Genomic DNA, 16,431 nt, shown 5'->3' with positions numbered 1-16,431 from the left:
ATATGCAATGTAAATATGCGGATGAACAGAGCATAGAATAAAGAAGAGAGCATAGAATAAAGAAGCAGCTAGCGCAAACAGTAATTATCACTGAAGTGACGTGAGTAATGCTAACGATTGAGAACCCCTGAATTGTAAGGATGGAAAAGATACCACCTGCATGTAGTACTTATGAACTCATGTAGTCATGTAGTCATGGCAAGCAGACAGCACGTCGCCCCCTATTGGCTGCAATCCTTCTGGGCTAAAAATAAAAACTATCTGCTGGCACGTTTTCTTTCTCAATCCGCCCCATTCACCAGGAAGAGAGACAGAAACAGTTCACCTCCGCATCCATTTCCTCTCTCACTTTAACGCTGGCTGCACCTGAGACAGTGGGAGGGAAGTTGAGAGATCAAAAAAGAGTCACAACCATTCCAAATCCTGTCCTATCAACAGGCTGCTGCTGTCTCTCTGCTCTCAAGGAATTTAATTTGCATGGGAGGGACAAACTGATGTCTCTGCCTCTCTGCCTCTCTGCCTCTCTGCCTCTCTGCCTCTCTGCCTCTCTGCCTCTCTGCCTCTCTGCCTCTCTGCCTCTCTGCCTCTCTGCCTCTCTGCCTCTCTGCCTCTCTGCCTCTCTGCCTCTCTGCCTCTCTGCCTCTCTGCCTCTCTGCCTCTCTGCCTCTCTGCCTCTCTGCCTCTCTGCCTCCATGGCTGAACAGGTCTACTGTATACTAAAGCTCTAGACCTGTGAGCTAGCCTGTGTGATGTTGTCACAACGTATCCACGGACACATTGGGAATTGTGACATCATCATCATGATCATCACACAGACTGGCTGTCCTGTAAGAGACAGAAAGATAGATAGAGACACAGACGGAGAGATGCACTTAGAAATAGATATGCCCAGGCACAGACTGTATTGGGCTTCTGTATCCTACAATGACATTTGAATGAAAAAGAATTTCAGGGGAGTTACATGGTGCATATTTTAATATGAGATCTATACTGTATATATATGTTGTATTACTGTACATCATTTATTTGCCTCCAAATATCCGCCATATGTGAAGGGGCGTAAGTCTAAAATTTGCCTTCCTAGGTAAGAAACTGTTCTTACATACTGTATGACGCAACTGTATGCCAAAAACCTATCTATGAACACAGGGAAAACACACTATTCTCTGTGTTAACAGCTACATTTCTTGGAGACCAAATACACAAAAAATCAGTGACACTGACTCCAAATCAGAGACAGTTGACATGTCTGGATTCTAAACACTATTCAGCATATGTACAGTATCAAGGCAAAAAGTGGTATGATTGCAGACCAAAACACTCTGCACCCTAGGAAGGAATGGGGGAAAAAAACGAATCACAGTGACCCAACCAATATGGCCGGTTAGCTCAGATGGTTAGAGCGTGGTGCTAATAACGCCAAGATCGCGGGTTCGATCCCCGTACTGGCCAAAGTTTTACACGTATTTGACATATGTCTCTCTTTATAGACCCCTGACGAGTTAGTTTGAAGGATTATTCCTTTCGGAAGGATTGTTGATGCACTTTGTATAGACGCAAAAAGAGGGGGACAACATCCATCCTGTTGTAAGTGTGCAAAAAGAGTGATTTCTTTCTGTGCCACTCCATTTTTTTTTTAACAAATGGTACAGTATATATCACCTTGGTACTACAGTATATGCAATGTAAATATGCGGATGAACAGAGCATAGAATAAAGAAGAGAGCATAGAATAAAGAAGCAGCTAGCGCAAACAGTAATTATCACTGAAGTGACGTGAGTAATGCTAACGATTGAGAAGCCCTGAATTGTAAGGATGGAAAAGATACCACCTGCATGTAGTACTTATGAACTCATGTAGTCATGTAGTCATGGCAAGCAGACAGCACGTCGCCCCCTATTGGCTGCAATCCTTCTGGGCTAAAAATAAAAACTATCTGCTGGCACGTTTTCTTTCTCAATCCGCCCCATTCACCAGGAAGAGAGACAGAAACAGTTCACCTCCGCATCCATTTCCTCTCTCACTTTAACGCTGGCTGCACCTGAGACAGTGGGAGGGAAGTTGAGAGATCAAAAAAGAGTCACAACCATTCCAAATCCTGTCCTATCAACAGGCTGCTGCTGTCTCTCTGCTCTCAAGGAATTTAATTTGCATGGGAGGGACAAACTGATGTCTCTGCCTCTCTGCCTCTCTGCCTCTCTGCCTCTCTGCCTCTCTGCCTCTCTGCCTCTCTGCCTCTCTGCCTCTCTGCCTCTCTGCCTCTCTGCCTCTCTGCCTCTCTGCCTCTCTGCCTCTCTGCCTCTCTGCCTCTCTGCCTCTCTGCCTCTCTGCCTCCATGGCTGAACAGGTCTACTGTATACTAAAGCTCTAGACCTGTGAGCTAGCCTGTGTGATGTTGTCACAACGTATCCACGGACACATTGGGAATTGTGACATCATCATCATGATCATCACACAGACTGGCTGTCCTGTAAGAGACAGAAAGATAGATAGAGACACAGACAGAGAGATGCACTTAGAAATAGATATGCCCAGGCACAGACTGCATTGGGCTTCTGTATCCTACAATGACATTTGAATGAAAAAGAATTTCAGGGGAGTTACATGGTGCATATTTTAATATGAGATCTATACTGTATATATATGTTGTATTACTGTACATCATTTATTTGCCTCCAAATATCCGCCATATGTGAAGGGGCGTAAGTCTAAAATTTGCCTTCCTAGGTAAGAAACTGTTCTTACATACTGTATGACGCAACTGTATGCCAAAAACCTATCTATGAACACAGGGAAAACACACTATTCTCTGTGTTAACAGCTACATTTCTTGGAGACCAAATACACAAAAAATCAGTGACACTGACTCCAAATCAGAGACAGTTGACATGTCTGGATTCTAAACACTATTCAGCATATGTACAGTATCAAGGCAAAAAGTGGTATGATTGCAGACCAAAACACTCTGCACCCTAGGAAGGAATGGGGGAAAAAAACGAATCACAGTGACCCAACCAATATGGCCGGTTAGCTCAGATGGTTAGAGCGTGGTGCTAATAACGCCAAGATCGCGGGTTCGATCCCCGTACTGGCCAAAGTTTTACACGTATTTGACATATGTCTCTCTTTATAGACCCCTGACGAGTTAGTTTGAAGGATTATTCCTTTCGGAAGGATTGTTGATGCACTTTGTATAGACGCAAAAAGAGGGGGACAACATCCATCCTGTTGTAAGTGTGCAAAAAGAGTGATTTCTTTCTGTGCCACTCCATTTTTTTTTTAACAAATGGTACAGTATATATCACCTTGGTACTACAGTATATGCAATGTAAATATGCGGATGAACAGAGCATAGAATAAAGAAGAGAGCATAGAATAAAGAAGCAGCTAGCGCAAACAGTAATTATCACTGAAGTGACGTGAGTAATGCTAACGATTGAGAACCCCTGAATTGTAAGGATGGAAAAGATACCACCTGCATGTAGTACTTATGAACTCATGTAGTCATGTAGTCATGGCAAGCAGACAGCACGTCGCCCCCTATTGGCTGCAATCCTTCTGGGCTAAAAATAAAAACTATCTGCTGGCACGTTTTCTTTCTCAATCCGCCCCATTCACCAGGAAGAGAGACAGAAACAGTTCACCTCCGCATCCATTTCCTCTCTCACTTTAACGCTGGCTGCACCTGAGACAGTGGGAGGGAAGTTGAGAGATCAAAAAAGAGTCACAACCATTCCAAATCCTGTCCTATCAACAGGCTGCTGCTGTCTCTCTGCTCTCAAGGAATTTAATTTGCATGGGAGGGACAAACTGATGTCTCTGCCTCTCTGCCTCTCTGCCTCTCTGCCTCTCTGCCTCTCTGCCTCTCTGCCTCTCTGCCTCTCTGCCTCTCTGCCTCTCTGCCTCTCTGCCTCTCTGCCTCTCTGCCTCTCTGCCTCTCTGCCTCTCTGCCTCTCTGCCTCTCTGCCTCTCTGCCTCTCTGCCTCTCTGCCTCTCTGCCTCCATGGCTGAACAGGTCTACTGTATACTAAAGCTCTAGACCTGTGAGCTAGCCTGTGTGATGTTGTCACAACGTATCCACGGACACATTGGGAATTGTGACATCATCATCATGATCATCACACAGACTGGCTGTCCTGTAAGAGACAGAAAGATAGATAGAGACACAGACGGAGAGATGCACTTAGAAATAGATATGCCCAGGCACAGACTGCATTGGGCTTCTGTATCCTACAATGACATTTGAATGAAAAAGAATTTCAGGGGAGTTACATGGTGCATATTTTAATATGAGATCTATACTGTATATATATGTTGTATTACTGTACATCATTTATTTGCCTCCAAATATCCGCCATATGTGAAGGGGCGTAAGTCTAAAATTTGCCTTCCTAGGTAAGAAACTGTTCTTACATACTGTATGACGCAACTGTATGCCAAAAACCTATCTATGAACACAGGGAAAACACACTATTCTCTGTGTTAACAGCTACATTTCTTGGAGACCAAATACACAAAAAATCAGTGACACTGACTCCAAATCAGAGACAGTTGACATGTCTGGATTCTAAACACTATTCAGCATATGTACAGTATCAAGGCAAAAAGTGGTATGATTGCAGACCAAAACACTCTGCACCCTAGGAAGGAATGGGGGAAAAAAACGAATCACAGTGACCCAACCAATATGGCCGGTTAGCTCAGATGGTTAGAGCGTGGTGCTAATAACGCCAAGGTCGCGAGTTCGATCCCCGTACTGGCCAAAGTTTTACACGTATTTGACATATGTCTCTCTTTATAGACCCCTGACGAGTTAGTTTGAAGGATTATTCCTTTCGGAAGGATTGTTGATGCACTTTGTATAGACGCAAAAAGAGGGGGACAACATCCATCCTGTTGTAAGTGTGCAAAAAGAGTGATTTCTTTCTGTGCCACTCCATTTTTTTTTTAACAAATGGTACAGTATATATCACCTTGGTACTACAGTATATGCAATGTAAATATGCGGATGAACAGAGCATAGAATAAAGAAGAGAGCATAGAATAAAGAAGCAGCTAGCGCAAACAGTAATTATCACTGAAGTGACGTGAGTAATGCTAACGATTGAGAAGCCCTGAATTGTAAGGATGGAAAAGATACCACCTGCATGTAGTACTTATGAACTCATGTAGTCATGTAGTCATGGCAAGCAGACAGCACGTCGCCCCCTATTGGCTGCAATCCTTCTGGGCTAAAAATAAAAACTATCTGCTGGCACGTTTTCTTTCTCAATCCGCCCCATTCACCAGGAAGAGAGACAGAAACAGTTCACCTCCGCATCCATTTCCTCATTCATTTCCTCGCTCACTTTAACGCTGGCTGCACCTGAGACAGTGGGAGGGAAGTTGAGAGATCAAAAAAGAGTCACAACCATTCCAAATCCTGTCCTATCAACAGGCTGCTGCTGTCTCTCTGCTCTCAAGGAATTTAATTTGCATGGGAGGGACAAACTGATGTCTCTGCCTCTCTGCCTCTCTGCCTCTCTGCCTCTCTGCCTCTCTGCCTCTCTGCCTCTCTGCCTCTCTGCCTCTCTGCCTCTCTGCCTCTCTGCCTCTCTGCCTCTCTGCCTCTCTGCCTCTCTGCCTCTCTGCCTCTCTGCCTCTCTGCCTCTCTGCCTCTCTGCCTCTCTGCCTCTCTGCCTCTCTGCCTCTCTGCCTCTCTGCCTCCATGGCTGAACAGGTCTACTGTATACTAAAGCTCTAGACCTGTGAGCTAGCCTGTGTGATGTTGTCACAACGTATCCACGGACACATTGGGAATTGTGACATCATCATCATGATCATCACACAGACTGGCTGTCCTGTAAGAGACAGAAAGATAGATAGAGACACAGACGGAGAGATGCACTTAGAAATAGATATGCCCAGGCACAGACTGCATTGGGCTTCTGTATCCTACAATGACATTTGAATGAAAAAGAATTTCAGGGGAGTTACATGGTGCATATTTTAATATGAGATCTATACTGTATATATATGTTGTATTACTGTACATCATTTATTTGCCTCCAAATATCCGCCATATGTGAAGGGGCGTAAGTCTAAAATTTGCCTTCCTAGGTAAGAAACTGTTCTTACATACTGTATGACGCAACTGTATGCCAAAAACCTATCTATGAACACAGGGAAAACACACTATTCTCTGTGTTAACAGCTACATTTCTTGGAGACCAAATACACAAAAAATCAGTGACACTGACTCCAAATCAGAGACAGTTGACATGTCTGGATTCTAAACACTATTCAGCATATGTACAGTATCAAGGCAAAAAGTGGTATGATTGCAGACCAAAACACTCTGCACCCTAGGAAGGAATGGGGGAAAAAAACGAATCACAGTGACCCAACCAATATGGCCGGTTAGCTCAGATGGTTAGAGCGTGGTGCTAATAACGCCAAGGTCGCGGGTTCGATCCCCGTACTGGCCAAAGTTTTACACGTATTTGACATATGTCTCTCTTTATAGACCCCTGACGAGTTAGTTTGAAGGATTATTCCTTTCGGAAGGATTGTTGATGCACTTTGTATAGACGCAAAAAGAGGGGGACAACATCCATCCTGTTGTAAGTGTGCAAAAAGAGTGATTTCTTTCTGTGCCACTCCATTTTTTTTTTAACAAATGGTACAGTATATATCACCTTGGTACTACAGTATATGCAATGTAAATATGCGGATGAACAGAGCATAGAATAAAGAAGAGAGCATAGAATAAAGAAGCAGCTAGCGCAAACAGTAATTATCACTGAAGTGACGTGAGTAATGCTAACGATTGAGAACCCCTGAATTGTAAGGATGGAAAAGATACCACCTGCATGTAGTACTTATGAACTCATGTAGTCATGTAGTCATGGCAAGCAGACAGCACGTCGCCCCCTATTGGCTGCAATCCTTCTGGGCTAAAAATAAAAACTATCTGCTGGCACGTTTTCTTTCTCAATCCGCCCCATTCACCAGGAAGAGAGACAGAAACAGTTCACCTCCGCATCCATTTCCTCTCTCACTTTAACGCTGGCTGCACCTGAGACAGTGGGAGGGAAGTTGAGAGATCAAAAAAGAGTCACAACCATTCCAAATCCTGTCCTATCAACAGGCTGCTGCTGTCTCTCTGCTCTCAAGGAATTTAATTTGCATGGGAGGGACAAACTGATGTCTCTGCCTCTCTGCCTCTCTGCCTCTCTGCCTCTCTGCCTCTCTGCCTCTCTGCCTCTCTGCCTCTCTGCCTCTCTGCCTCTCTGCCTCTCTGCCTCTCTGCCTCTCTGCCTCTCTGCCTCTCTGCCTCTCTGCCTCCATGGCTGAACAGGTCTACTGTATACTAAAGCTCTAGACCTGTGAGCTAGCCTGTGTGATGTTGTCACAACGTATCCACGGACACATTGGGAATTGTGACATCATCATCATGATCATCACACAGACTGGCTGTCCTGTAAGAGACAGAAAGATAGATAGAGACACAGACAGAGAGATGCACTTAGAAATAGATATGCCAAGGCACAGACTGCATTGGGCTTCTGTATCCTACAATGACATTTGAATGAAAAAGAATTTCAGTGGAGTTACATGGTGCATATTTTAATATGAGATCTATACTGTATATATATGTTGTATTACTGTACATCATTTATTTGCCTCCAAATATCCGCCATATGTGAAGGGGTGTAAGTCTAAAATTTGCCTTCTTAGGTAAGAAACTGTTCTTACATACTGTATGACGCAACTGTATGCCAAAAACCTATCTATGAACACAGGGAAAACACACTATTCTCTGTGTTAACAGCTACATTTCTTGGAGACCAAATACACAAAAAATCAGTGACACTGACTCCAAATCAGAGACAGTTGACATGTCTGGATTCTAAACACTATTCAGCATATGTACAGTATCAAGGCAAAAAGTGGTATGATTGCAGACCAAAACACTCTGCACCCTAGGAAGGAATGGGGGAAAAAAACGAATCACAGTGACCCAACCAATATGGCCGGTTAGCTCAGATGGTTAGAGCGTGGTGCTAATAACGCCAAGGTCGCGGGTTCGATCCCCGTACTGGCCAAAGTTTTACATGTATTTGACATATGTCTCTCTTTATAGACCCCTGACGAGTTAGTTTGAAGGATTATTCCTTTCGGAAGGATTGTTGATGCACTTTGTATAGACGCAAAAAGAGGGGGACAACATCCATCCTGTTGTAAGTGTGCAAAAAGAGTGATTTCTTTCTGTGCCACTCCATTTTTTTTTTAACAAATGGTACAGTATATATCACCTTGGTACTACAGTATATGCAATGTAAATATGCGGATGAACAGAGCATAGAATAAAGAAGAGAGCATAGAATAAAAAAGCAGCTAGCGCAAACAGTAATTATCACTGAAGTGACGTGAGTAATGCTAACGATTGAGAACCCCTGAATTGTAAGGATGGAAAAGATACCACCTGCATGTAGTACTTATGAACTCATGTAGTCATGTAGTCATGGCAAGCAGACAGCACGTCGCCCCCTATTGGCTGCAATCCTTCTGGGCTAAAAATAAAAACTATCTGCTGGCACGTTTTCTTTCTCAATCCGCCCCATTCACCAGGAAGAGAGACAGAAACAGTTCACCTCCGCATCCATTTCCTCTCTCACTTTAACGCTGGCTGCACCTGAGACAGTGGGAGGGAAGTTGAGAGATCAAAAAAGAGTCACAACCATTCCAAATCCTGTCCTATCAACAGGCTGCTGCTGTCTCTCTGCTCTCAAGGAATTTAATTTGCATGGGAGGGACAAACTGATGTCTCTGCCTCTCTGCCTCTCTGCCTCTCTGCCTCTCTGCCTCTCTGCCTCTCTGCCTCTCTGCCTCTCTGCCTCTCTGCCTCTCTGCCTCTCTGCCTCTCTGCCTCTCTGCCTCTCTGCCTCTCTGCCTCTCTGCCTCTCTGCCTCTCTGCCTCTCTGCCTCCATGGCTGAACAGGTCTACTGTATACTAAAGCTCTAGACCTGTGAGCTAGCCTGTGTGATGTTGTCACAACGTATCCACGGACACATTGGGAATTGTGACATCATCATCATGATCATCACACAGACTGGCTGTCCTGTAAGAGACAGAAAGATAGATAGAGACACAGACGGAGAGATGCACTTAGAAATAGATATGCCCAGGCACAGACTGCATTGGGCTTCTGTATCCTACAATGACATTTGAATGAAAAAGAATTTCAGGGGAGTTACATGGTGCATATTTTAATATGAGATCTATACTGTATATATATGTTGTATTACTGTACATCATTTATTTGCCTCCAAATATCCGCCATATGTGAAGGGGCGTAAGTCTAAAATTTGCCTTCCTAGGTAAGAAACTGTTCTTACATACTGTATGACGCAACTGTATGCCAAAAACCTATCTATGAACACAGGGAAAACACACTATTCTCTGTGTTAACAGCTACATTTCTTGGAGACCAAATACACAAAAAATCAGTGACACTGACTCCAAATCAGAGACAGTTGACATGTCTGGATTCTAAACACTATTCAGCATATGTACAGTATCAAGGCAAAAAGTGGTATGATTGCAGACCAAAACACTCTGCACCCTAGGAAGGAATGGGGGAAAAAAACGAATCACAGTGACCCAACCAATATGGCCGGTTAGCTCAGATGGTTAGAGCGTGGTGCTAATAACGCCAAGGTCGCGGGTTCGATCCCCGTACTGGCCAAAGTTTTACACGTATTTGACATATGTCTCTCTTTATAGACCCCTGACGAGTTAGTTTGAAGGATTATTCCTTTCGGAAGGATTGTTGATGCACTTTGTATAGACGCAAAAAGAGGGGGACAACATCCATCCTGCTGTAAGTGTGCAAAAAGAGTGATTTCTTTCTGTGCCACTCCATTTTTTTTTTAACAAATGGTACAGTATATATCACCTTGGTACTACAGTATATGCAATGTAAATATGCGGATGAACAGAGCATAGAATAAAGAAGAGAGCATAGAATAAAGAAGCAGCTAGCGCAAACAGTAATTATCACTGAAGTGACGTGAGTAATGCTAACGATTGAGAACCCCTGAATTGTAAGGATGGAAAAGATACCACCTGCATGTAGTACTTATGAACTCATGTAGTCATGTAGTCATGGCAAGCAGACAGCACGTCGCCCCCTATTGGCTGCAATCCTTCTGGGCTAAAAATAAAAACTATCTGCTGGCACGTTTTCTTTCTCAATCCGCCCCATTCACCAGGAAGAGAGACAGAAACAGTTCACCTCCGCATCCATTTCCTCTCTCACTTTAACGCTGGCTGCACCTGAGACAGTGGGAGGGAAGTTGAGAGATCAAAAAAGAGTCACAACCATTCCAAATCCTGTCCTATCAACAGGCTGCTGCTGTCTCTCTGCTCTCAAGGAATTTAATTTGCATGGGAGGGACAAACTGATGTCTCTGCCTCTCTGCCTCTCTGCCTCTCTGCCTCTCTGCCTCTCTGCCTCTCTGCCTCTCTGCCTCTCTGCCTCTCTGCCTCTCTGCCTCTCTGCCTCTCTGCCTCTCTGCCTCTCTGCCTCTCTGCCTCTCTGCCTCCATGGCTGAACAGGTCTACTGTATACTAAAGCTCTAGACCTGTGAGCTAGCCTGTGTGATGTTGTCACAACGTATCCACGGACACATTGGGAATTGTGACATCATCATCATGATCATCACACAGACTGGCTGTCCTGTAAGAGACAGAAAGATAGATAGAGACACAGACGGAGAGATGCACTTAGAAATAGATATGCCCAGGCACAGACTGCATTGGGCTTCTGTATCCTACAATGACATTTGAATGAAAAAGAATTTCAGGGGAGTTACATGGTGCATATTTTAATATGAGATCTATACTGTATATATATGTTGTATTACTGTACATCATTTATTTGCCTCCAAATATCCGCCATATGTGAAGGGGCGTAAGTCTAAAATTTGCCTTCCTAGGTAAGAAACTGTTCTTACATACTGTATGACGCAACTGTATGCCAAAAACCTATCTATGAACACAGGGAAAACACACTATTCTCTGTGTTAACAGCTACATTTCTTGGAGACCAAATACACAAAAAATCAGTGACACTGACTCCAAATCAGAGACAGTTGACATGTCTGGATTCTAAACACTATTCAGCATATGTACAGTATCAAGGCAAAAAGTGGTATGATTGCAGACCAAAACACTCTGCACCCTAGGAAGGAATGGGGGAAAAAAACGAATCACAGTGACCCAACCAATATGGCCGGTTAGCTCAGATGGTTAGAGCGTGGTGCTAATAACGCCAAGGTCGCGGGTTCGATCCCCGTACTGGCCAAAGTTTTACACGTATTTGACATATGTCTCTCTTTATAGACCCCTGACGAGTTAGTTTGAAGGATTATTCCTTTCGGAAGGATTGTTGATGCACTTTGTATAGACGCAAAAAGAGGGGGACAACATCCATCCTGCTGTAAGTGTGCAAAAAGAGTGATTTCTTTCTGTGCCACTCCATTTTTTTTTTAACAAATGGTACAGTATATATCACCTTGGTACTACAGTATATGCAATGTAAATATGCGGATGAACAGAGCATAGAATAAAGAAGAGAGCATAGAATAAAGAAGCAGCTAGCGCAAACAGTAATTATCACTGAAGTGACGTGAGTAATGCTAACGATTGAGAACCCCTGAATTGTAAGGATGGAAAAGATACCACCTGCATGTAGTACTTATGAACTCATGTAGTCATGTAGTCATGGCAAGCAGACAGCACGTCGCCCCCTATTGGCTGCAATCCTTCTGGGCTAAAAATAAAAACTATCTGCTGGCACGTTTTCTTTCTCAATCCGCCCCATTCACCAGGAAGAGAGACAGAAACAGTTCACCTCCGCATCCATTTCCTCTCTCACTTTAACGCTGGCTGCACCTGAGACAGTGGGAGGGAAGTTGAGAGATCAAAAAAGAGTCACAACCATTCCAAATCCTGTCCTATCAACAGGCTGCTGCTGTCTCTCTGCTCTCAAGGAATTTAATTTGCATGGGAGGGACAAACTGATGTCTCTGCCTCTCTGCCTCTCTGCCTCTCTGCCTCTCTGCCTCTCTGCCTCTCTGCCTCTCTGCCTCTCTGCCTCTCTGCCTCTCTGCCTCTCTGCCTCTCTGCCTCTCTGCCTCTCTGCCTCTCTGCCTCTCTGCCTCTCTGCCTCTCTGCCTCTCTGCCTCCCTGCCTCCATGGCTGAACAGGTCTACTGTATACTAAAGCTCTAGACCTGTGAGCTAGCCTGTGTGATGTTGTCACAACGTATCCACGGACACATTGGGAATTGTGACATCATCATCATGATCATCACACAGACTGGCTGTCCTGTAAGAGACAGAAAGATAGAGACACAGACGGAGAGATGCACTTAGAAATAGATATGCCCAGGCACAGACTGCATTGGGCTTCTGTATCCTACAATGACATTTGAATGAAAAAGAATTTCAGGGGAGTTACATGGTGCATATTTTAATATGAGATCTATACTGTATATATATGTTGTATTACTGTACATCATTTATTTGCCTCCAAATATCCGCCATATGTGAAGGGGCGTAAGTCTAAAATTTGCCTTCCTAGGTAAGAAACTGTTCTTACATACTGTATGACGCAACTGTATGCCAAAAACCTATCTATGAACACAGGGAAAACACACTATTCTCTGTGTTAACAGCTACATTTCTTGGAGACCAAATACACAAAAAATCAGTGACACTGACTCCAAATCAGAGACAGTTGACATGTCTGGATTCTAAACACTATTCAGCATATGTACAGTATCAAGGCAAAAAGTGGTATGATTGCAGACCAAAACACTCTGCACCCTAGGAAGGAATGGGGGAAAAAAACGAATCACAGTGACCCAACCAATATGGCCGGTTAGCTCAGATGGTTAGAGCGTGGTGCTAATAACGCCAAGGTCGCGGGTTCGATCCCCGTACTGGCCAAAGTTTTACACGTATTTGACATATGTCTCTCTTTATAGACCCCTGACGAGTTAGTTTGAAGGATTATTCCTTTCGGAAGGATTGTTGATGCACTTTGTATAGACGCAAAAAGAGGGGGACAACATCCATCCTGTTGTAAGTGTGCAAAAAGAGTGATTTCTTTCTGTGCCACTCCATTTTTTTTTTAACAAATGGTACAGTATATATCACCTTGGTACTACAGTATATGCAATGTAAATATGCGGATGAACAGAGCATAGAATAAAGAAGAGAGCATAGAATAAAGAAGCAGCTAGCGCAAACAGTAATTATCACTGAAGTGACGTGAGTAATGCTAACGATTGAGAACCCCTGAATTGTAAGGATGGAAAAGATACCACCTGCATGTAGTACTTATGAACTCATGTAGTCATGTAGTCATGGCAAGCAGACAGCACGTCGCCCCCTATTGGCTGCAATCCTTCTGGGCTAAAAATAAAAACTATCTGCTGGCACGTTTTCTTTCTCAATCCGCCCCATTCACCATGAAGACAGACAGAAACAGTTCACCTCCGCATCCATTTCCTCTCTCACTTTAACGCTGGCTGCACCTGAGACAGTGGGAGGGAAGTTGAGAGATCAAAAAAGAGTCACAACCATTCCAAATCCTGTCCTATCAACAGGCTGCTGCTGTCTCTCTGCTCTCAAGGAATTTAATTTGCATGGGAGGGACAAACTGATGTCTCTGCCTCTCTGCCTCTCTGCCTCTCTGCCTCTCTGCCTCTCTGCCTCTCTGCCTCTCTGCCTCTCTGCCTCTCTGCCTCTCTGCCTCTCTGCCTCTCTGCCTCTCTGCCTCTCTGCCTCTCTGCCTCTCTGCCTCTCTGCCTCTCTGCCTCTCTGCCTCTCTGCCTCCATGGCTGAACAGGTCTACTGTATACTAAAGCTCTAGACCTGTGAGCTAGCCTGTGTGATGTTGTCACAACGTATCCACGGACACATTGGGAATTGTGACATCATCATCATGATCATCACACAGACTGGCTGTCCTGTAAGAGACAGAAAGATAGATAGAGACACAGACGGAGAGATGCACTTAGAAATAGATATGCCCAGGCACAGACTGCATTGGGCTTCTGTATCCTACAATGACATTTGAATGAAAAAGAATTTCAGGGGAGTTACATGGTGCATATTTTAATATGAGATCTATACTGTATATATATGTTGTATTACTGTACATCATTTATTTGCCTCCAAATATCCGCCATATGTGAAGGGGCGTAAGTCTAAAATTTGCCTTCCTAGGTAAGAAACTGTTCTTACATACTGTATGACGCAACTGTATGCCAAAAACCTATCTATGAACACAGGGAAAACACACTATTATCTGTGTTAACAGCTACATTTCTTGGAGACCAAATACACAAAAAATCAGTGACACTGACTCCAAATCAGAGACAGTTGACATGTCTGGATTCTAAACACTATTCAGCATATGTACAGTATCAAGGCAAAAAGTGGTATGATTGCAGACCAAAACACTCTGCACCCTAGGAAGGAATGGGGGAAAAAAACGAATCACAGTGACCCAACCAATATGGCCGGTTAGCTCAGATGGTTAGAGCGTGGTGCTAATAACGCCAAGGTCGCGGGTTCGATCCCCGTACTGGCCAAAGTTTTACACGTATTTGACATATGTCTCTCTTTATAGACCCCTGACGAGTTAGTTTGAAGGATTATTCCTTTCGGAAGGATTGTTGATGCACTTTGTATAGACGCAAAAAGAGGGGGACAACATCCATCCTGCTGTAAGTGTGCAAAAAGAGTGATTTCTTTCTGTGCCACTCCATTTTTTTTTTAACAAATGGTACAGTATATATCACCTTGGTACTACAGTATATGCAATGTAAATATGCGGATGAACAGAGCATAGAATAAAGAAGAGAGCATAGAATAAAGAAGCAGCTAGCGCAAACAGTAATTATCACTGAAGTGACGTGACTAATGCTAACGATTGAGAACCCCTGAATTGTAAGGATGGAAAAGATACCACCTGCATGTAGTACTTATGAACTCATGTAGTCATGTAGTCATGGCAAGCAGACAGCACGTCGCCCCCTATTGGCTGCAATCCTTCTGGGCTAAAAATAAAAACTATCTGCTGGCACGTTTTCTTTCTCAATCCGCCCCATTCACCAGGAAGAGAGACAGAAACAGTTCACCTCCGCATCCATTTCCTCTCTCACTTTAACGCTGGCTGCACCTGAGACAGTGGGAGGGAAGTTGAGAGATCAAAAAAGAGTCACAACCATTCCAAATCCTGTCCTATCAACAGGCTGCTGCTGTCTCTCTGCTCTCAAGGAATTTAATTTGCATGGGAGGGACAAACTGATGTCTCTGCCTCTCTGCCTCTCTGCCTCTCTGCCTCTCTGCCTCTCTGCCTCTCTGCCTCTCTGCCTCTCTGCCTCTCTGCCTCTCTGCCTCTCTGCCTCTCTGCCTCTCTGCCTCTCTGCCTCTCTGCCTCTCTGCCTCTCTGCCTCTCTGCCTCTCTGCCTCTCTGCCTCTCTGCCTCTCTGCCTCTCTGCCTCTCTGCCTCCATGGCTGAACAGGTCTACTGTATACTAAAGCTCTAGACCTGTGAGCTAGCCTGTGTGATGTTGTCACAACGTATCCACGGACACATTGGGAATTGTGACATCATCATCATGATCATCACACAGACTGGCTGTCCTGTAAGAGACAGAAAGATAGATAGAGACACAGACGGAGAGATGCACTTAGAAATAGATATGCCCAGGCACAGACTGCATTGGGCTTCTGTATCCTACAATGACATTTGAATGAAAAAGAATTTCAGGGGAGTTACACTGGCGACACACTTTATTCGAGCTTGGCTTGTCCCACGAATTCGGGTATACCCAGGTGTATTGAGGTTTGTGACTGTTTTCTGCCCGAGTGCATTGAGGTATTTTCCAGGCAGGGATTGAAGCATTTTATTCCCGCTGGCTGCAATAATGCACAGTATATATATATATACTGCATTACAATTCATGAATTTATGCCATCTGGTAGACATGCGAAGCATTGCAGCCTATTAAATCCTAATCATTATCATTTAACAGATCAGCCGCCCATCAGCCAGGCATCAACCCAGGCTGGGAAGGCAAATGCAACGGGGCTTGTCAGAGGTGAGGAGTGGCGCATTCCAGGTATCTGCCAGGTACATACCGGGTATTTGCTCAAATAAAGTGTGTCGGTGCAGTGCATGGTGCATATTTTAATATGAGATCTATACTGTATATATATGTTGTATTACTGTACATCATTTATTTGCCTCCAAATATCCGCCATATGTGAAGGGGCGTAAGTCTAAAATTTGCCTTCCTAGGTAAGAAACTGTTCTTACATACTGTATGACGCAACTGTATGCCAAAAACCTATCTATGAACACA

At 44.1% G+C, this 16,431-nt stretch overlaps 6 non-coding genes across 6 annotated transcripts; all 6 read left to right on the top strand.

The window, feature by feature from the left end:
• Positions 1 to 6,394: 6,394 nt before the first annotated feature.
• Positions 6,395 to 6,468, top strand: TRNAI-AAU (transfer RNA isoleucine (anticodon AAU)). The gene has a single exon. It is a non-coding gene; the product is annotated as a tRNA-Ile (tRNA).
• Positions 6,469 to 8,014: 1,546 nt separating this feature from the next.
• TRNAI-AAU (transfer RNA isoleucine (anticodon AAU)) lies at positions 8,015 to 8,088 on the top strand. Its single transcript has one exon. It is a non-coding gene; the product is annotated as a tRNA-Ile (tRNA).
• Positions 8,089 to 9,658: 1,570 nt separating this feature from the next.
• Positions 9,659 to 9,732, top strand: TRNAI-AAU (transfer RNA isoleucine (anticodon AAU)). Its single transcript has one exon. It is a non-coding gene; the product is annotated as a tRNA-Ile (tRNA).
• A 1,546-nt stretch (positions 9,733 to 11,278) lies between these two features.
• TRNAI-AAU (transfer RNA isoleucine (anticodon AAU)) lies at positions 11,279 to 11,352 on the top strand. Its single transcript has one exon. It is a non-coding gene; the product is annotated as a tRNA-Ile (tRNA).
• A 1,574-nt stretch (positions 11,353 to 12,926) lies between these two features.
• Positions 12,927 to 13,000, top strand: TRNAI-AAU (transfer RNA isoleucine (anticodon AAU)). Its single transcript has one exon. It is a non-coding gene; the product is annotated as a tRNA-Ile (tRNA).
• A 1,578-nt stretch (positions 13,001 to 14,578) lies between these two features.
• On the top strand, positions 14,579 to 14,652 carry TRNAI-AAU (transfer RNA isoleucine (anticodon AAU)). The gene has a single exon. It is a non-coding gene; the product is annotated as a tRNA-Ile (tRNA).
• Positions 14,653 to 16,431: the final 1,779 nt, after the last annotated feature.

This window comes from Ascaphus truei, chromosome 12 (genome assembly GCF_040206685.1).
Source record: "Ascaphus truei isolate aAscTru1 chromosome 12, aAscTru1.hap1, whole genome shotgun sequence".
NCBI classification, from domain to species: domain Eukaryota; kingdom Metazoa; phylum Chordata; class Amphibia; order Anura; family Ascaphidae; genus Ascaphus; species Ascaphus truei.
The sequence above is the reverse complement of the archived record's forward strand: the minus strand, read 5'-3'. Positions and strand labels throughout refer to the sequence as shown.